The sequence below is a fragment of the Bubalus kerabau genome, chromosome 5 (genome assembly GCF_029407905.1).
Source record: "Bubalus kerabau isolate K-KA32 ecotype Philippines breed swamp buffalo chromosome 5, PCC_UOA_SB_1v2, whole genome shotgun sequence".
Classification (NCBI taxonomy): domain Eukaryota; kingdom Metazoa; phylum Chordata; class Mammalia; order Artiodactyla; family Bovidae; genus Bubalus; species Bubalus kerabau.
In genome coordinates, this window is record NC_073628.1 from 83,683,794 (window position 1) to 83,705,535 (window position 21,742).

The window sequence follows — 21,742 nt, forward strand, 5'->3', positions numbered from 1 at the left end:
GATCTATTGAATCAGAAACTGGACTCAGCAATGTGAGGGGTATCCAGTCTTCCAGGGGACTCTAATGCATACTCAAGTTTGAGAAATAGCAAGCTAGAAAAAATCCTTTAACAGATAGTCTCAAATATGGCAGAACTCTCTCATCTAATCATGCTCTGCATATGCAAAAAATAAACCACTAAACCAAATATTTTAATGTTCTTTAAAACAACTTTTTATTATGTAAAGCTTCTAACTCACACAAAAGTGGACAGAGTAGAACAGTAAACTTTCATATTTCTATCGCTCAGATTTAACAATTAGCAAGATTTGGCTGCACTATCCCTTCTCACTTTTTCTCTGAATTATTATTTTTTTAACCCTAGAAGTTATTTTAACTCACTCATACATATTTAAGCCTCTCTTAAAATATATATATATGTTCTCACATGACCATAATGTCAATATCACACCTAACAGAAAGGACATTACTTCCTTGGTTTCTCCTAATACCCAGACTATAATCAGATTTCTCTGGTTGTTGACGTAGAGTCTATTTAATTTTGTTGTAACTGGCTATCTTCTATGTTATGCTACCCACACACCACAATAAACTTTAGAGGGATACTGACTCAGAGGGAAAATATTTCAGACATCTTTTCTTTGTAAAATATCTCTAAGAATGCATATTTATTTTAGGTTTAGATTTTTATATTTGAGGGAAGTTTCTTATTATCTGTGGAGTGGATATTATTATAGTACGTGTGTAATGGCTTTCCATTTTGGATGCTATGATGTAATTCTAACTAGAGTCAGAAAATGTAATTAACCAAGATGAATCTTAGTTGGCTTAAGTACAACTTCCTGCCATACGTCTATCTGCCCTACTCTCTGTGTAGTCAGAAGTATGAAGTGTTATGGAAATGTGTGGTGTTTTCTGACACTGCTTTGGAAATACATGTGTTTTTTGAATATTGAAATATATAGTAGAATATTCTCAGTACCTTCAAAATATTCTTAGTTTTCTGGATTTCTAGAGTTAGATGTAATAATAATTGTGCACACTTACACAGTGCTTCTAAGCACTTGATATATTAACTCTTAATTAAAAAACGAAAAAAGCCATTAAGGAAGTGCTCAAATGCCAAAGCAGGATAAAAAAGACGAAATCATAAGAAGATAGTTGAACAGATGTTTAAGTAATGAGAAGTGTAATTTTTTTTTAATTAATTAATTTGGCTGTGCTGGCTCTTAGTCTCAGCACGTGGGATCTAGTTCCCTGACCAGGGATCACAACTGAGCCCTCTGTACTGGGATCAGAGAGTCTTAGGTACTGGACTAGCAGGCAAGTCCAGAGAAATGGAATTTTTAAGTTTAATTCTCTCAAGTCATTTTTTTCTGATGATATATACATATACATATATGTATATTCTGTTATATAAGGCCCACCATTTATCAAATCTTGATATTTATAAAGTAATTAATTTAATTAGCATATGCCCAAGACATGAGTATACGGTACTTTATATGTGTACTTTATACTCTTGCAACTATAATTTAAATTGGATAAGGCAACAAAATACAAAGACTAAATTTGGGTCAAAATTGAATTGTACTACCCCTTGAAATTCAATTCAGATGATAGATTTTAATCATTTCATATTCTTTCTTAACCTTTTTCGAGGAAAAAGTCTATCCCTGTTTTGTTCTCTTGCTCTCATCACCTCTTCTGCCTGCTCCTTCTCTGCTTCTCCCTAGGCCATTTCACAAATGTGTCATTTTATGGCACTTTGTTTAGACTGATTTGTAAGGTTGGAAATACTGTAAACAAGTTGAAAAAAATGTAGTTGGCATTGAAGATAAGAACAATTCCAAAAATAGTTGTCTGCCTCCCTGTGTTTTTGTTCTCCCAATAATGAGGCTCACTGCCTTTAATTATAGTTTGAGACACTATGTTGAAATATTTAATCTCTGAGTAATGACTGGATTTTAGTTTCCTAATTGGCATCTGTGTGTTTAGCAAATCCATGCCAAAACCCGAATCTGAGAACAAGCACGCAACACAGACATCAACTGTATATCAAACATTTCTGATATCCCCCACCTTAGCTCCAGGGTAACAATAGTAACCAAAAAAGGCAAGATAAATATCATACAGTTCATGATTTCACATATTTTTAATTTACTAACCAACAACCTGTTAAGGTTTACAAGTCAACCCCAAAATCCTTGGGTCATCAGCACATAACAATGTGTAATTGTAGCCCCAAAGAAGCCCTTGGGGTTTGAGAACGTGTCTTGCTCACTCTCAAATGATATTTCAGGTACCTGGGAGTAGTTCCCAGAAGATAATGCTCCACCTACGACTGGGTGACTTACTGAAAACCTTGTGAAACCAGCTTGAAAGGACTTGAAGGATAGGTTAGGTAGAGAAGTTATCACCTTGAACTCTGTCCACTGATGTGCCTTTGTGTTTTCCTAGGAGGAGAATAATCCATGGAAAAGTCTTTGGGCATCTTCCTCTGATTATTGTTAGCTTCTTATTCTTTGAAACAAGATGGCCCACTCATGATCAGGAGCACTTCTCTTTGGGGAGTGCCTGATAATGCTGTGGGCATGAGACCTACAAGCTCACATTCCCTGCATAATGTATGTTTCCTTTGCCAATGTTTATCTAGCCTAAAGTTACACATGGGTGGAGGTGGAGCAGGAGGTGGAATTACAGAACCTAGCTGTTCTAGTCATTTTGACCTTCCTAAGATGAAAGGCCAAATCATAGCCTGATGACAGGCTCTGGAGACCTGCAGACAGAACTGGTCTTTCAGCAGCAGAGAGGGAGAAGAGATTCTGATTGTCCAATCTAGCTCGTATGGGGAAAGAGATTCCTGACATGTCTGATAGTAGTGTCTGAAGCCTTTCACTCCTGACAGGGTTTAATAAGCTACCTTAGGCGCTTCAGAGCTGAACAGTCACCTGGAGGCCATGATATTCGTGGTCCTCTGAAAACGAAAACTGCTCTCCTTTCCAGATGTGAATAACACCCTGTGGGGATGGGACTGGAGCCGATCAAGGTGATAAGGACTGAAGGAGGCCTCTCCCAGACACCTAACCATCATTGTGGTTACATAGGATCAAAACAAAGCCAGCTCCCTCCTTGAGAAGGTAAAAGGACAGGATTTGCTGATGGGTTGTGAGAGAAGAGAATCAGACTGCTGCCTGAGTGTTTAGCTGACACAACAGGGTGCCTGGTGGTTTGGGATACAGTAAATCCTCTATATACGAACGAGTTCTGTTCATTAGATCCCATGAGGTGACAAGATGATGGTGGAGGCCAGCCAACCACGTTGAGCAAATGGTGGCCCAAATTTGATCCTCACATCATACGTGGCCCTTCCCAGGCACAACCCAGAACCAGAACTTTTACCCTCTCCAAATTCAGATAACCTGATTTCCCAGGTGGCTCAGTGCTAAAGAATCCTCCTGCCAGTGCAGAAGACACAAGAGATGCAGGTTCAATCCCTGGGTCGGAAAGATCTGGAATAGGAAATGGCAACTGATTACAGTATTTCTTGCCTGGAAAATACCATGGACAGAGGAGCCCACGGGCTACAGTCTATGGAGTCTCAAAGAGCTGATCACGACTGAGCACATGGACACAATTCAGATAAAGGGGATCCGGTCGTGTCCCAAAGCACTCAGTGATTTCCCAGAATTCCCTCTGCTGCTTGGTAAATTGGGATTTTTCTCCTCTGCTGTGGAAGAGGAAACTAAAGCTTAAGCAACACACAGGAAGAGGCAACCCCAGGAGGGGAACTCAGGTCTGTCTGACTCCAAAGGTCACGTCCTTTCCACTTCCTCATTTCCCACCACTCCCCACCCCCAAAGTATAGATTCTCTAGATTAAACAAATGCTTCTGTCCATCCCATTGTTGGATAAGTAGCTTCTAAATTTCACTGTGATGGAGCTCATTGGGCCAACTTTTTGGGACCCCATGGACTGTAGCCTGCCAGGCTCCTCTGTCCATGGAATTCTCCAGGCCAGAATACTGGAGTGGGTAGCTGTTCCCTTCTCCAGGTGATCTTCCCAACCCAGGGATCAAACTAGGGTCCTGCATTGCAGGCGGATTCTTTACCAGCTGAGCTACCAGGGAAGCCCAGATTTCATTGTGTTGGAGCTCACTGGGCCATACCAGTTCTAGGTAGAGGTGACAAGGATGTTAGTACCATGAGGCCATTAAGATCCCTCGCCTCTTAAGGTTCAATAACTTCATCCTTGGCTGAAGACGCTGAGTTGACAATGTTCTTTGGACATTTTGTCATGCAAGGTATAATTCTTAGCCTGGAGTAGATAGATAATAGCTGGCATTACCACTTGGAAAAGTGTTTGTTTCCTTTTTTTTTTTTTTTTTGAGTTGGTTTCCTTTTTATGTCCTCTCTTGGTATCTGGAAGCAACTAATCAGAAGTTGATTTCGCCATATCCTCTTATCTATGACAGACTGAAGGTGGAGGCGGAAGTCCCCACAGAAGGCATTTGGGCACCCAGTTAATTCTGTGGTAACAACTCAGGGGCATGTTGATCCTCTGAATCTTCACATGTTCACCTCTAGCGTCAATACAGTGTCATTTACATAATTTCAAAAACAAAAGGAACCTAACCACTAATTTTCTTTAAACACACATTACATATTAAAAGCATAAAATCATGACTGGGAAAGAAACACAATGAAATTCTTGGTAGTAGTTCCTTTGACAAGGGAAAGAGAAAAGGAGTGAGGGGGAGGGGAAATGTTCAAAAGAATTTTAACCACATCTGTTTTATGTTTGACTTATTTTAAACGGGAAGAAAAAGATTTGTAATAAGTTTAGCAGCAAGTTAACATGCTGCCACTGCTAATTCCTGGGCTTCCCTACTGGCTCAAACGGTAAAGAATCTGTGTGCAGTACAGGAGATTAGGTTCCACCGCAGGTTCAGGAAGATCCCCTGAAGAAGGGAATGGCCCCCCACTCCAGTATTCTTGCCTGGTGGATTCCATGGACAAAGGCGCCTAGTGGGATACAGTCCATGGAGTCACAAAGAGTTGGACATGACTGAACAATTAACACACATTGTTAATTCTGGGTTGGGACTACACAGGTGCTTCATATGGGCTCTGTGTTTTTCTGTTTCATTGTTTCATAATAAAATATATGTATAAATATTTTCTATTAGGACTGTGATTAAACGCTAAGAGTATGTGCATCTTGGGGCAGGGTACATGGGGTGGGGGCCTAAGGCAGGGAGTCAAAGGGGGCCTTCCACTTAGAGGGACTGTCTGTTATCCAGTGATACAGTGTGGGAGTCCAGAGATGGCAGGGCTGGAATAGGGCAGCCGGAGTGGTGGGTATGGGGAGAAATGGATGGACTCAACAGAAATTGGGAAGGTAAGAGGACAGCAGTTGGTGATGGATTGTGAGAAGAGGGAACCAGACTGCCGCCTGAGTGTTAAGCGCACACCACAGGTGGATGGTGCTATGGAATACTGGCAGAAGCAAATGAGCGTTTCCTGTCGGTCCTGTGATTAGGAGTCTGTGCTCTCACTACCAAGGACCAGGGTTGGACCCCTGCTTTGGGAAATGGAATCCCACAAACTACCCAGGGGCAAAAAAAAAAAAAAAGCAAGAGTATAACAGGTGAATTATAGATTTGGTTTGGGACTTACTGATCTTGAGGTATCTTTAAGACATTCAAAGAAAACCAGGGTACAGTTAACAAGGAAGTGGCAATACTTTGCTCATTGCTGGAGGACTGATACCTGGATCTCCTGTGCCCTTTACTCTGTGATGTGTCCAGATTGTCCCAGTCAGGAGCTCAGGGGGCAAAAACCTGCTTTATTACGCTGTGATGAATCTCACAGTGATGGGAAAGGTAACCATGCCCAGCTTGGTTCTGTTTGTACTAACTTATTGAGGAGTGTGTCTGAGTTTTCCATTTCTTCCTTTGTGCCCTCAAACCCGCTAGGGTTGTTCTCTAATTCTGAGTCCTTGCTGATTTCAAGTCCCTTTTGCCAGACTCTGCTATGGTCTGAATATTTGTCTCCCTCCTCCCCCAAATTCGTATGTTCACACCCAATGCCCAAGGTGATGGTATTAAGAGGTGGGATCTTTGGGAGGTGATAAGGTCATGGAGATAGAACCCTCATGAATGGGATTAGTTTCCTTATAAAAAGAGACTCCAGACAGCCAGCTCACCTCTTCTATCATGTGAGAACTCAGCTCGAAGTCACCAATATGCAACCCAGAAGTGGTTCTCCAGCAGAACCAAAACTGCATGCCATGATCTTGGACTTCTCAGCCTCGAAGTCTGTGAGAAATAAGCTTCTGACATTTATGAGTCGAAGATGGAGAAGCCCTATAAGCTGGAGAAGTCAGCAAAAACAAGATTGAAAGCTGAGTGTGGCTCAGATAATGAACTCCTTATTGCAAAATTCAGACTTAAATTGAAGAAAGTACGGAAAACCACTAGACCATTCAGGTATGACCTAAATCAAATCCCTTATGATTATACAGTGGAAGGGACAAATAGATTCCAGGGATTAGATCTGATAAACAGTGTGCCTGAAGAACTATGGACAGAGGTTTGCAACATTGTACAGGAGGCTATGATCAAAACCATCCCCAAGAAAAAGAAATGCAAAAAGGCAAAATGGTTGTCTGAGGAGGCCTTACAAATAGCTGAGAAAAGAAGAGAAGTGAAAGGCAAATGAGAAAAAGATATATCCATCTGAATGCAGAGTTCCAACAAATATCAAGGAGAGATAAGATAGCCTTCCTAAGTGATCAATGCAAAGAAATAGAGGGAAACAATAGAATGGGAAAGACTAAAAATCTCTTCAAGAAAGTTAGAGATACCAAGGGAACATTTCATGCAAAGATGAGCACAATAAAGGACAAAAACCGGTATGGATCTAACAGAAGCAGAAGATATTAAGAAGAAGTAGCAAGAATACACAGAACAACTACACAAAAAAGATCTTAATGACCCAGGTAACCACAATGGTGTGGTTACTCACCTAGAGCCAGACATCCTGGAGTGCAAAGTCAGGTGGGCCTTAGGAAGAATCATGATAAATAAAGCTAGTAGAGTTGATAGAATTCCAGTTGAGCTATTTCAAATCCTAAAAGATGATGCTGTTAAAGTGCTGCACTCAATATGCCAGCAAATTTGGAAAACTCAGCAGTGACCACAGGACTGGAAAATGTCAGTTTTCGTTCCAATGCCAAAGAATGTTCAAACTACCACACAATTGTACTCATCTCACACACTAGCAAAGTAATGCTCAAAATTTTCCAAGCCAGGCTTCAACTGTATGTGAACTATGAACTTCCAGATGTTCAAGCTGGATTTAGAAAAGGCAGACAACCAGAGATCAAAATGTCAACATCTGCTGGATTATTGAAAAAGCAAGAGAGTTCCAGAAAAACATCTTTTGCTTTATTGACTACACCAAAGTCTTTGACTGTGTGAATCACAACAAACTCTGGAAAATTCTTAAAGAGATGGAAATACCAGACCATGTGACCTGCCTCCTGAGAAATCTGTATGCAGGTCAGGAAGCAACAGTTAGAAGTGCACATGGAACAACAGTCTAGTTCCAAATTGGGAAAGGAGTACCATCAAGGCTGTATATTGTCACCCTGCTTACTTAACTTCCATGCAGAGTACATCATGAGAAATGTCAGGCTGGATGAAGCACAAGCCAGAATCAAGATTGCTGGGAAAAATATCAATAACCTCAGATATGCAGATGACACCACCCTTATGGCAGAAAGTGAAGAAGAACTATAGAGCCTCTTGATGAAAGTGAAAGAGGAGAGTGAAAAGCTGGTTTAAAACTCAATATTCAGAAAACAAAGATCATGGCATCTGGTCCCATCACTTCATGGGAAATAGATGGGGAAACAGTGGAAACAGTGTCAGACTTTATTTTTTTGTGCTCCAAAATCACTGCAGATGTTGACTGCAGCCATGAAATTAAAAGACCCTTACTCCTTGAAAGAAAAACTATGACAAATCTAGACAGCATATTAAAAAGCAGAGACATTATTTTGCCAAAAAATGTCTGTCTAGTCAAAGCTATGGTTTTTCCAGTAGTCATGTATGGATGTGAGAGTTGGACTATAAAGAAAGCTGAGCATCAAAGAGTTGATGTTTTTGAACTGTGGTGCTGGAGAAGACTCTTGAGAGTTCCTTGGAGCAAGGAGATCAAACCAGTCAATCCCAAAGGAAATCAGTCCTGAATATTCATTGGAATGACTGATGCTGAAGCTGAAGCTCCAATACTTTGACCACCTGATGCGAAGAACTGACTCACTGGAAAAGACCCTGATGCTGGGAAAAATTAAAGGCAGGAGGATAAGGAGATGACAGAGGGTGAGATGGTTGAATGGCATCACCGACTCGATTGACATGAGTTTGAGCAAGCTCCGGGAATTGATGATGGACAGGGAAGCCTGCTGTGCTGTAGTCCATGGGTGTCACAAAAAGTCGGACACGACTGAGCAACTGAACTGAACTGAACTGAAGGACTGTGAAAAATAAATTTCCGTAGTTTATGAGCTACTTTGTCTGTGGTATTTTATTACAGCAGTCTTAGTCCTAAAACTAATTTAGTCCTAATTTAAAATCCTAAATTCAGCTTGTAACTGGTTTTTAGCCTCTGCTACCCACTTAAATCGGAGAAGGCAATGGCACCCCACTCCAGTACTCTTGCCTGGAAAATCCCATGGACGGAGGAGCCTGGTAGGCTGTAGTCCGAGAGGTCTCGAAGAGTCGGACACGACTGAGTGACTTCACTTTCACTTTTCACTTTCATGCATTGGAGAAGGAAATGGCAACCCACTCCAGTGTTCTTGCCTGGAGAATCCCAGGGGCAGCGGAACCTGGTGAGCTGCCATCTATGGGGTCGCACAGAGTTGGACACGACTGAAGTGACTTAGCAGCACCAGCAGCACCCACTTAAATATTGACTCCCACCATCTTGGATTGGGTAGTCCTAGAAGGGGAGCCTGAGGCAGGATTTCAGTGCAACTAGTTTACTTAACAAGTGATCCCAGCAAGACTGGGAGTAGGGAAGTGAGGCAGGGAAGAGAAGGGAGCCAAGGCAAGGAATATTATTAAGCATATTAGTGCCGTGGCAACTGGAACTGGGGCTCAGTCCTGCTGGGGACTGTAGGAGACAGTACTAACACGCCTCTGAGTTTTCCTACACCAGGGGTGAGAAAGTGGGGGAGCCTCCACTTTCCATCCGTCATTGGCTAAGACCTGCTCCTAGTGACATTAACTCCTCAGGAGGTCTGTTTGTAGTGTAGAAGGAAAGGTCTTTCAGGTGGAGAATCATGGGTGCCTGCGGTGGGACAGCCTTTGGAATGTACCAGAATGCTGGGTGACGAAATGATGTGTTTCCCACAAGAATTTTTTAGCTTCATATAGCAAACAGACTCTGAGGTCATCCCTATGGTTTCCACTTCCTGGTACCCGCACGCTGTATAATCCCCTTTCCTGAGTGAGATGCTTCTAACCACTAGAATATGATGCTGATGGGTGTTCGTCTGGGATCAGGTTCTGTTGCATAAGATTCCATTCTCGCTAGTTCTCTGTCTCCATTGCTGCCTTTGCAGAAGTGAGATGCTGTGTTCTAAGAGGCCCTGTGGAGAAGCCCACATGGCAAGGAACTGTGAGCAGCCTCTTGGAGATGAGCCAGGCCTCCAGTCTACAGTTAGCCCTCCCAGGTGGCTCAGATGGTAAAGAATCTGCCTGCAATGCAGAAGACCCAGGTTCTATCCCTGGGTCAGGAAGATCCCCTAGAAGAGGGAATGGCTACCCACTCTAGTAGTCTTGCCTGGAGAATCCCATGGACAGAGGAACCTGGTGGGCTACAGCCCATGGGGTCGCAAAAGAGTCAGACATGACTGAGCAACTAACGTTAAAACATAGCAGCAATGAGCTAAATTCTGCTAACAGTGAGTGAGCTTAAAAGTAGATTCATTGCCAGTTAATCCTCAGATGCCTCGCTGACACCATGATGACAGCCTTGCAGAAGGTCAGATCTATACTGTGTGCCCACCCAGACTCCTAACCTACAGGGTGTGAGGTAATAAATGGGAGCTGTTTTCCACCACTGTAAGGTTGTGGTCATTTGTTATACAGTATGGAAAATGGACACACCCCCTTCGTCTGTAAGCCCCCAATCTGGGTAAGGTGGTCTCAGCTCCCGTGCTTTACTTGTCACCTTTACTCCATGTACACTGATTAGCAATTCTTTTTTTTGTTGTTGCAGCGCACAGGCTCTTGGATTTGGTGCACAGGCTTCTCTCGTTGCAGAGTACGGTCTCCAGAGCATGCAGGCTCCAGCACAAGGGCTCTCTATTTGAGGCGTGCAGGCTTGTGGGATCTTAGTTTCCTGACCAAGGTTCGAACCCATATCCCCTGCATTGGAAGGGAGATTCTTAACCACTGGACACCAGAGAAGTCCCCAGCAATTCTTTTAGTTGAAAAAAAAGTACCGATTTTTTTTCTTACTACAAAAATAAGACACATTCATTCTAAAACATTTATAAAATACTTATAAGCAAAAAGAAACTAATGAATTTCATTCAGCTTTTTTTTTTTTTAGGTAAATTCAAACTTTCTTCCAGGGAGTTTTCTGTCTTTGAGTCCTGTAATTTATTCTTTTTCAACTCTGCTATGGATGAACCTTTACCCAAATATAAACTTATAATTAGAAAAGACTGCATTTATATGGATTGTTCTTGAACTTTTCCAAAAAGGAGTACTCTCAAAATACCCATATAGTTGGGAAGAGGCATTATTCCTGGAGGGAAAAGTTTCCATGGACACAGCAAAGCCATTGTCCAATCTTTGCTCAGAGGGAGTCTCATTCCACCCAAGGAGAAAAGAAAGTGCCAAGTGTCTGAGGCCGTTGTTCCCGAACATCTTGGTTTCAGTAAATAAAGGGCTTCCAAATTTAGAATTTAGGTGCTGAGTTTGAAAAGGAGGAACAGCAGAGGCAGACAGTTCTATGCAACCTCCTTTACTTTTCCTTTCCTTCTTCACCCTGGGCAGCAGTAGAGGAAGACTCCCTGCAGGCTCGGAGGCTCTCAGGCCCCAGGTGGTGGCTCCAATGAATTTCCTTCTTCCTGCTTCCTTTGCAACTGTCCCTCTTTCTGCCATTCACAAAGCACTTTCCATTCTACCTCGATGTCACCTCAGTGAGATCACCTGCCATTAGGTGATGCTCCTTATCGTTCTACTTGGCTAGTGATCCCTTTTAAGGGAAGTTCGCCCATGCATTTATCTAACAAACACTCCTTAAGTGACTACTGTGTGCTGAACAGGGCTTCCCTGGTGGCTCAGTGATAAAGAATCCACCTGTGAATGCAGGAGATATGGGTGTGGTTGGGAACATCCCCTGGAGAAGGGAATGGCAACACACCCTAGTATTCTTGTCTGGGAAATCCCATGGACAGAGGAACCTGGTGGGCTCCGGTCCATGGGGTTGCAAAAGAGTCAGACACGATTTATGGACTGAACACATGTGCTGAGTACTGTGATGGATGACCAAGCATGTGAGCAAGAGGCAGCCTACGCTCCAGGAACTCGGATCTAGTACAGAAGACCCACGCACGTAGAGAAGACACAGTGTGTCTTGAGTGCTCTGAAAAAAAGTAAAATTGTTAGTTGCTCTGCTGCTGCTGCTGCGTCGCTTCAGTCGTGTCCGACTCTGTGCGACCACATAGACAGCAGCCCACCAGGCTCCCTTGTGTCCAACTCTGCCACCCCATGAACTGCAGCCCACCAGGCTCCTCTGTCCATGGAATTCTCCAGGTAAGAATACTGGAGTGGACAACCATTCCCTTCTCCGGGGGATCTTCCCAACCCAGGGATCGAACCATATCACACAGTCAACTGATGTGAACACTATCAGTCAAGAACAGTTCCATTACACACACATCCTTTGTACCACTTCCTTTACAACCATAGCCATACCCGCTCTTCCCATCTACCTGACCCTTGAAACCACTAATCTGTTTTTCATCTCTATAACTTTGTCATTTCAAGAATGTTACATAAAGGGAATCACACACTATTTAACCTTTTGATACTGACTTTTTTCACCCAGCAGAATTCTCTGGAGGTCCATCCAGGTTGTTGCCCGTATTAATAGTTTCTTTCTTTTTGTTGCCAAGTAGTATTCTATGGTATGGATGTACCACGGTTGATTTAAGCCTTCAGCTGTCTGGATATTTGGGTTGTTTCCTGTTTTTAGCAACTACAAATAAAGCTATTATGAACATTCATGTACAGGTTTTTGTGTAAACCTAAGTTTTCATTTCTCTAAGACAGAGGCCCGGAAGTGCAAATGCTGAGTGATACAGTAAGTGCATATTTAATAATGTAAGAAACAGTCATACTATTTTCTGGAGTGGCTGTTCCATTTTACATTCCCCCAGCAAAGTCTAAAGATCCGGTTTCTCTGTATTCTCGCTGATATTTAGTGTTGTCATGATTTTCACTTTAGCCATTCTGATTATACATCTATTTTTTAAAAGTTAGACTAATACGCACCAAAACTTTTTAACAACAGTTATATCTGGGGTGTGTGTGTAGAGCAGGGTGGGGGTGGCTAATACTAAGGAAGACTTACTTTCTATGTTATATATTTTTGTAGTATTCAAATTTTGCATAAGGTAATACGTGTTTGGAATCTAAAACTCAAATAGAAATTTTAAAAATTAATTTATTTGGTTGCACTGGATCTTAGTTGCTGCACATGGGATCCTTGACCTTCAGCTGAGGCATGTGGAATCTTTAGTTGCAGCATTCGAACTCTTAGCTGCCCCTTGAAAGTGAAAGTGAAAGTCGCTCAGTCGTGTCCAACTCTTTGTGACACCATGGACTGTATAAGTCCATGGAATTCTCCAGGCCAGAATACTGGAGTAGGCAGCCTTTCCCTTCTCCAGGGGATCTGCCTGACTCAGGGATTGAACTCAGGTCTCCTATATTGCAGGCGGATTCTTTACCAGCTGAGCCACAAGGGAAGCCCACAGAAAGGGGAGAGATTGATAATATAGGAGTGAAGGAACATATCTGTTTATCTAAGACCCTCCCTCCTCTGTCCTGCTGTATGTTCACACACACAACTCAGCTCCACATGACTTTAAGGCCCCCTTCTTTCAGGCAGTCACTTTTCACAGTAAGAGCTCTCTCCCAGCCCCTAGAATTATTGTTACCTCCCCTGACCCCTCAGCCTATAAAGGAAGCCACAGCTCCCCGCTATTGCTTATGCCCAGGTGGCCCCATCCTACCCTGCCCACACCCCTGGGGACAGTCTTTCCATCAAGCCCTAGCGATGCTCAGCAGCCAGCTCCCTCTGCCAGGGCCCTGGCTGCCGCATCCAATGAGGCCACCCACAGAACTGGTCAGAGGGACCCAGGTCAGCTCAACTAAGAGGATACCCACTTCTCTGAGCCTGAGGAAAGCAGGAGAAGGGGGGCCAATGGACATGTCTGCAGGTAGGAGTCAGTGAAATTCATCTGATTCCCTCTATTTTCCTGTGAACGAGGAGGCAGTGACTGTGTCAGACACTAGAGCTAGAGACCGATCACTTCTTTGCACAATCATGCTTCCAGAAAAAATAAGTCTTGTTCTTTTCTGAAGAAGAAAGCATTTTCTCTGCTCGTAGGCTGCTGAGCACAGCTGGGTTTTATTATCACAAAATTAATAAGACCTTAAGGAGGTCGACTCTGGAACCAGACTGCCTAGTTTCCAAATCCTCATTATTACTGTTCTGTGATGTTGAACAAGTAACCTAGTCTCCAGGCCTCAGCTTTCTCATCTGTAAAATGGGGATTTAATAATAGGATTTGCCTTCTAGGTTTCAGGAAGATTAAAGGACTCAACACATGGAAAGCAGTCAGCACAATGCCTGCCCATCTTGTGCACTCAGCATACATCAGCTGTTCTTACTTCCAGGAGAGGTGGGGAAGGTGAGTGACTGGAGAAATTAAAATAGCCTGGGCAAAGAAGGAGACATCCCTGAGCAGGGGGAGTGAAAAGTTGCTGAGACAAAGAAAGCCCAGCTGAGCTTGATGTTGATCAGTCTCGTTCTTTCCAAGACAGTCATTGAGTGTTTACCATCCGCCAGGGATTGGTAGGAGCTGGCACTGCAGCTGTGAACCACACAATTTCAATCAGTACAGGTGGGGTTATGATAAGCACGGGTGGGTCCAGGCTTCTGGCAGCCCAGAGAAGGGGTGGCTGGGTAGCCCCACAAATGAGGAAGAGATGCTGCTCTAGGCCAGGTGGCTTGGGCCATGAGAGACAAGTACCCCCTGGAGTTGCTCAGCCTAAAGAGGGTGGATGGGCAGGAGGTGTTGTGGGGACACAGCAGGCAACTGCAGGTTCTTAGATTCAAGGGCAGGAAACCTTAGGAGACTGGAAGGAACCTTAGGGGACCAGATGGACCAGAAGGGATGCTCCTCTGCTCTCCCAGGGCTTCTGGTTTCTTTAGCTTTACCTCTCCTGGTTGCTCTACTCACCTCTCTCTTGACCAGTGTCTTCTGCTTAATTTTCTGATGGCCACTCTTATCTACAAAGTGATCGCAGCCAATTCACATCACAGCAGGTGGATCAGCTGGCCTCAGTATTAGATACCCAAACTGGTCTGTCAGCGGTAGGCAGGTTATCCTTTCTTTTCAGCAATCTCATTAGGCCATTAGTATTCCTCTGAAGTGAGTGGTCCTATAAAGAAAGCTTGCCTTTCCATTCTCATGTTGCAGTGTCCAATGAAAATAAGAAATTTTGAGTAATTTTGTTGAGGTTTCTTGTGCTTCATCAGAACTTCCTCTTGTCACAGAGTAACTGAATGAAGGATGGAAATGATGGCCCAAGATTTTCCCTCCACTTTCTCTGTCTGCCAAGTTCTTCCTCTTTCCAGAGACTTTTCCCCACTTAGATCATTCTTTTTTTTAAAATTTGGAAATATTAATATCACATTATGGTTTTATTGAAATGCAATTCATTTACAATGTTGTGGTAGTTTCACATGTATAGCAAAAGGATTCAGATACACGCACACATACAAACACACACACACATATATATATACACATATGTGTGTGTGTATATATATATATACTTTTTCAGATTCTTAGCCTTATAGGTTATTACAATTGAGTATAGTTCCTGATGCTATGTAGTAGGTCCTTGTTGATTATCTGTTTTTATGTCATTCTTCTGAATTCTCTCTTGGTTTCTCTCATGTCTTTGCCCTGGATTTTTTTTATTCTTTTTTCTTCCCCACCCCTAACATTTTAATTAAAATGTAAACAATCAGAAAAGTTACACCTAGATTCAACAATTCATCTTTGCCACATTTGCTTTCTTCTCTCTCTCCCTTTCTCCCTCTCCTTGTAGAGAATAAGAACTCTCTCCAACATAACTCCAATACCGTTATTGCACCCAGTAAAATTAACAGCAATTCCATATCATCTAATATGTTATCCATATTTAAGTTCCCTGATCGTCAGCCCTAGCTGTTTGTACTCCTAAATCTTCTCACCTCATGTTACGTTCTGATGCTTAACCCAGCTGCCCTCTCCTTCATAGTGAAAATTCCCTTGGCAGAAACCAAGGAACACTAGGTTAGCCACGAGGAAAGGCCAAAGGACTGTGGGATAAGATGGCCTGGCTGTACCTCCCAATGTTCTGCCTTGGGAAAGGAAAAGCCAGTCCATTTTTAAAATTTTTTATTTATTTATTTATTTTGAAGCTTTGTCCACATTGGGCATCCTTGGTCACCCTCTGTAGAGTCTCTAGTTTGCAGGTTTGTGTAATTAATGGTTCACAGCTGGCTTGTCTCTAGCCAGAGGAAGTTCTGAAGCAAAAATCTCAAGAAAGGACGACGCCTGTGTTTGTTGTCTCAGGAACAGCAGTCACATCTAGGTCAAGGGAATGAAGGTAATGTAAGTTGTTCTAAGCTGGGATCAGTCTGTGCCAGAGATGAAGAGAAACTGTATTCCAAAAATCCCAGGCCTCACATGGATATTACCAACTTTCTCGGATGCTGGATGGGCCTTGGCAGCCTAGAAGTCAACTGCACCATAAGAGAGGCTGAGCTCTCGCTGACCTGCCTACCATCTCCAGGAAGTTCCTCCCTGGAACCAACCATAAATGAACAAAAGTACCTCCTATAAGAAGGAGATACTGTCTCACAATTCTGGAGGCCAGAGTGAAATCAAGGTGTGAGCAGGACTAATATTTAGGAATTTGTTCAGACTGACTCTTGGTAGGCATCAAATCTCAAGCATCAAAGAAATCTGGTGGATAAATTTCCAGAAAGCCTCCTAGTCAAGTGCCTATGAACACTTTTCTATTAGCAGAAGCACCCAAAGGAGAAGTCCAGAGATGGATCAAGGAAGAAAAAGCAAAAGTCCTACTCCTCTCACTTAGGCCTCAAGCAATGTGTGACACTTGCCCTCCGTGTCATCTCTGTTGCCTTTCAGATCCCCGTCTAAATTTCCAGCTAATCTCAGCATGAGGAGCAAGTCACCAGCCCTCTGACGGCCTCCTTGGGGCACAGCCTACGCTGTGCAGGGTGTTCCCCATCTGAGTCCTATCTACACCAGCTCTTGCAGATGACTGGATCCTAAGCACACAGACCTCCCCAACTCCCGCTTCCCCCAGCAATTTTTGTGACTCTGCTTTAACCTATAAACTGAAGGGCAAGGCAGGGGATGTTTTCCTGTTCTCTTTAATCTGGTATGTAATAAATTATGCCTATTTAATCCTTTAACAACTGAACAAATGACTGAATCAGTCTTAGAACATGCAGCAATCCCTTTTTATGAAAACTTAATTTGAAGTCTATGTAATAGCAGAGAGAGAGAAAGAAAGAAAGAGAAGGAGGGAGAGAAGGAGACAAGAGACCAGAAAGCAGCAATGGCAATGGCGTGACTCTCCCGGCACCATCCTGGATGGGCTGCCAAAGGCAGGGCTAAGGGGAAGGCTCTTCTTCCAGGATAAGCTCAGTGAATGCGCGGAGAGAGGGGCAAAGAAGCAGAATATCAGCATCTGAATTCCATCAAAAAGCTTCCAAATTATGGATAAGACATTGTAATGCCTCTGCTCCAGCATTTATGTTAGTTAGGACTTGCCTTTGTAGAGAACGATGACACTACCAACAGAGTTTCTGGAAGGGGACACTTACTCAAAAGATTCGTTGTTTTAGCCACAGGAGGGTATCGATTTTATCTGGTCCCTTGCACGGCCCTGGGGCTAAGGCACCATGGGTGGCCTTGAGTCACTGACAACATAGTACCTGGAGGGCTTCCTGCCAATAAAACCCTGTCGCACGATTCACTTTTGGCTTACAGCCAACATTGCCAGTTTACAAGTACCTACGTGCCCTGGATCTTCGGGAATAATTCCAATTTCAAATCCTGGGTCCTATTGCCAGACCATAAGCCAGGCCATGTGTCCTGGTGTTTTTAGTTCTAAAAACTCTCATCATAATGTCATATGGTTCTAATTGTACTTATAAGAGTTTTTTTTTTATTAAAAATCTTTCTACTATAAAAATAATATAGTCATATTATTAAAATTCTGGAAAATTAGGAAGCAAAACATAGCACCCATAATACCACCATCCTGCTATATAGGTATATACAAATATATAATTTTCCCAGCATATCATCAAAATAAATGCACTATTTTATATTCTACTTTCTTCAACCAACATTATATTTTTAGAAAAACATTGCTAATAAACATCTTTAAAGAATGCATTTTAATGAAAGGAGAATACTTCTTTCAGGAGATTACTAAAATATATTAATCATATTTATATTTGTTTATAATTTTCACTAGTATTTATACATCCACAATATATACCATTGTAATACATTTTCTAGATTTTTTCATTTTTCTTTAATTTAGTTTTTACAAGCTGAATTACAGGCTTGGAGTATGAATATGCTAATGACTCTTGATATATATTGCAAATTGCTTCCCAAAAAAGTTGTGCTAACAAACACAACCATCAGCAGTGTCTGAGGGTGTCTGTTCCACGTCATCACCACCAACAAACCAATGTGTTGAGACGAAGTTTTGAAATGATTGTCATGACAGTTTTGCTGAGCAATGCCCCCATATTTTAGAAGGCAAAGTACAGGTACGACACGGATGATATACTCATGATGGAAAACTGACTAAGGATGTCTTTTAAGCCAGATGAGTAGGGGGGAGAAAAAGCACTTGAATGATGCTTTAAACTCCAATTTCCAATGATGTATCTGAAGACTGCTAGGAAACAAAAGTATGGCAGGCAAATAAACGGCCTGCAGCAGTCCCAATTAGGGAAGCTTTCTCAGAAGAAAAGCTTTTTGGCAGATATGAGTTTGAAGCAAAACTCCGAACAACTCCAGGCGCACTACCCCACACCACGGGTTTGATTTCTGTGTAAATACCTTGGTAAGCGTTGTTGCCCCACACTGGTCTTTTCAATTCTACTCAGATGCAATATATGGGAATGACTATTATTTTCTAATATAACAATAAATAGTGGCTAAATACAACTAAATAGCTATTCACTGACAAAGGGAGGGGAAAATAGCATTTACAGGGAGGGCAACTACGAAGAGCCAAGCCCTTCACATTGGTTTCGTCCGTTTAATGGGCTTGGATCAAATGTGCTGGCCCTTTAGCCTCACTTGGCAGCTCTGAGAACCATGTTTCAGGGGTGCAGAGTGACTGAGCTTGGGCTTTTTGGTTGGAGCTCCCCAGGCTTAGACACTGCACCTCTAAAATGATAGAAAGGGGGGGACTTCTCGGGCAGTCCAGTGGTTAAGACTCCCAGCTTCCCCTGCAGGGGGCACGGGTTCGATTCCTGTTTGGGAAACTAAGATCACATGTGCCTTGTGGTGTGGCCAAAAAAAAAAGGCATTTACTAAGTGCTAGGCTTCCCTGGAATGGAGAAGGCAATGGCATCCCACTCCAGTTCTCTTGCCTGGAAAATCCCATGGATGGAGGAGCCTGGTAGGCTGCAGTCCATGGGGTCGCTAAGAGTTGGGCACAATTGAGCAACTTCACTTTCACTTTTCACTTTCATTCATTGGAGAAGGAAATGGCAACCCACACCAGTGTTCTTGCCTGGAGAATCCCAGGCACAGGGGAGCCTGGTGGGCTGCCATCTGTGCGGTCGCACAGAGTCGGACACGACTGAAGTGACTTAGCAGCAGCAGCAGCAGGCTTCCCTGGTGGCTCAGATGGTAAAGAATCTGCCCACAATGCAGGAGGCTTGGGTTCAATCCATGGGTTGGGAAGATCCCCTGGAGAAAGGAATGGCTACCCACTCCAGTACACAGTCCATGGGGTCGCAAAGAGTTGGACACTTCTGAGTGACTAACACACACACAGGCTAATAGGCTAACTGATGATACATGGCAAAATGGTTGATATTCACTCTCCTCACTGGATGACTCTTGCATTTAGATGCTAATCTTTCTGAAAATTACTGCAGCCTTTAATAGTAATCATTAGTTCACATTCTGGATTTCGGCAACTTCTGTGAGATTTAAAAACAGTAAGGGTGTATTTGTATGACATCCTGTAAAATGACCAATTCTTAGTAGGTAAAAATACTATGAAATTTTAAAGATTTTCAAGATAAATTCCTGATAACTGTGACTGTGTATGTGCATACTAAGTCCAGTCCAACTCTTTGCGACCCCATGGATTGTAGTCAGGCAGGCTCCTCTGTCCATGGGATTCTCCAGGCAAAAACACTGGATTGGGCTGCTGTGTCCTCCTCCAGAGGATCTTCAGGAATTGAACCTGAGTCTCTTATGTTTCCTGCAATGGCAGACAAGTTCTTTATCACTAGGGCCACCTGGGAAGCCCAACTGTGACTAATCTTAGTCAAATAAAAGTTTGTTAATCACATGGATGACACAGCATGGACTCCAGGTCTGCTACTTGTTTCTCTGGCCTTCCTTAGCCTGTTTCCTCATCTGTAAATGGGGCAGTGTAATACACATTTATTATTACTTGAGGAAACATATCTACTGGCATACCATAAAGGCTCAATAAATATTAGCTATGTTCATTGTAATTATTATATTACATGATGATGAAGATGGAATCCATCAGATGAAAGCAAAGAATAAACAGGGATGTTTAATCCCTTGGACTTTTTTTTTTCCCTTTGGACTTTGATATAATCAAATCATTAAACTATTTTTGCTAAAAAGCTAAATTCCTCTTGATTAGGGAGTTGAAGAAGAAATAAGAAAGCCTTCCTCAGCGATCAATGCAAGAAATAGAGGAAAATAACAGAATGGAAAAGACTAGAGATCTCTTCAAGAAAATTAGAGATACAAAGGGAATATTTCATGCAAAGATGGGCTCAATAAAGGACAGAAATGGTATGAACCTAACAGAAGCAGAAGATATTAAGAAGAGGTGGCAAGAATACACAGAAGAACTGTACAAAAAAGATCTTCACAACCCAGATAATCACGATGATGTGATCACTGACCTAGAGCCAGACATCCTGGAATGTGAAGTCAAGTGGGCCTTAGAAAGCATCACTATGAACAAAGCTAGTGGAGGTGATGGAATTCCAGTTGAGCTCTTCCAAATCCTGAAAGATGATGCTGTGAAAGTGCTGCACTCAATATGCCAGCAAATTTGGAAAACTCAGCAGTGGCCACAGGACTGGAAAAGGTCAGTTTTCATTCTAATCCCAAAGAAAGGCAATGCCAAAGAATGCTCAAACTACTGCACAACTGCACTCATCTCACATGCTAGTAAAGTAATGCTCAAAATTCTCCAAGCCAGGTTTCAGCAATACGTGAACTGTGAACTTCCTGATGTTCAAGCTGGTTTTAGAAAAGGCAGAGGAACCAGAGATCAAATTGCCAAATCTGCTGGATCATGGAAAAAGCAAGAGAGTTCCAGAAAAACATCTATTTCTGCTTTATTGACTATGTCAAAGCCTTTGACTGTGTGGATCACAATCAACTGTGGAAAATTCTGAAAGAGATGGGAATACCAGACCTCCTGACCTGCCTCTTGAGAAATCTGTATGCAGGTCAGGAAGCAACAGTTAGAACTGGACATGGAACAACAGACTGGTTCCAAATAGGAAAAGGAGTACGTCAAGGCCGTATATCGTCACCCTGCTTATTTAACTTATATACACAGTACATCATGAGAAACGCTGGACTGGAAGAAACACAAGCTGGAATCAAGATTGCCTGGAGAAATATCAATAACCTCAGATACGCAGATGACACCACCCTTATGGCAGAAAGTGAAGAGGAACTCAAAAGCCTCTTGATGAAGGTGAAAGTGGAGAGTGAAAAAGTTGGCTTAAAGCTCAACATTCAGAAAACGAAGATCATGGCATCCGGTCCCATCACTTCATGGGAAATAGATGGGGAAACAGTGGAAACAGTGTCAGACTTTATTTTTGGGGGCTCCAAAATCACTGCAGATGGTGACTGCAGCCATGAAATTAAAAGATGCTTACTCCTTGGAAGGAAAGTTATGACCAACCTAGATGGCATATTGAAAAGCAGAGACATTACTTTGCCAACAAAGGTCCGTCTAGTCAAGGCTATGGTTTTTCCAGTGGTCATGTATGGATGTGAGAGTTGGACTGTGAAGAAAACTGAGGGCTGAAGAATTGATGCTTTTGAGGTGTGGTGTTGGAGAAGACTCTT

General features: G+C 42.6%; 1 long non-coding RNA gene across 1 annotated transcript; it reads left to right on the plus strand.

Annotated features, from left to right (window-relative positions):
* Window positions 1-13,162: 13,162 nt before the first annotated feature.
* Window positions 13,163-17,583, plus strand: LOC129652914 (uncharacterized). The gene is made up of 3 exons (XR_008714848.1): window positions 13,163-13,531; window positions 13,894-14,005; window positions 15,944-17,583. It is a non-coding gene; the product is annotated as an uncharacterized LOC129652914 (long non-coding RNA).
* Window positions 17,584-21,742: the final 4,159 nt, after the last annotated feature.